Below are 616 nucleotides of genomic sequence, written 5' to 3' on the forward strand. Positions count from 1 at the left end.
GTTAAAATAAATTGATAAACGCCGTTATGTGCGATTTTTGTGACGCCGAGTGTAGTTCAAAATCTATTGATACGTATTGGTGGTGATTTCATTGTAAATCATTGCTTTATATTGATAATGAAGTCCACTAACTAGAGGGGGTGACGAGTCCCTTTGACTCATCATTAAACTTATCACTCTTCCGTCTTATCACCATACTTACATTGATGTGCTGCCGCCCTTTTAAATTAGCTTCTTTAATTTAGTATGCATTCTTTGAGATGAAGTTTATTTTATTACTACGAGGTTAGGTAGGTTGGTGGAAAACTAAACTAAAATCCTACTTTCCCGCACTCCTCTCACTAGAATCCTCTCATTACCAAATTATTCTGTAGTGTAAATTTAATTTTCTACCGGCACTGATCACTGATTTGATAGTAGAATTTAGACCAGTATAATCGTTGTGATCGGTTGACATTGCAACGAGGTTGAACTTCATTTGACGTGACGACTTTCCTTTGTGGTCAGTGTATGTAGTTACCACCTCTACAATGTCTATAAAGCATACATTATACAGAACTGACAGGTGTGTATGTAAGCAAATGAAAAAGCGGATTTGCAGGTACAATAATTATTT

This window comes from Hesperophylax consimilis, chromosome 18, assembly GCF_061612785.1.
Source record: "Hesperophylax consimilis isolate HC1 chromosome 18, BYU_Hcon_1.0, whole genome shotgun sequence".
NCBI classification, from domain to species: Eukaryota; Metazoa; Arthropoda; class Insecta; order Trichoptera; family Limnephilidae; genus Hesperophylax; species Hesperophylax consimilis.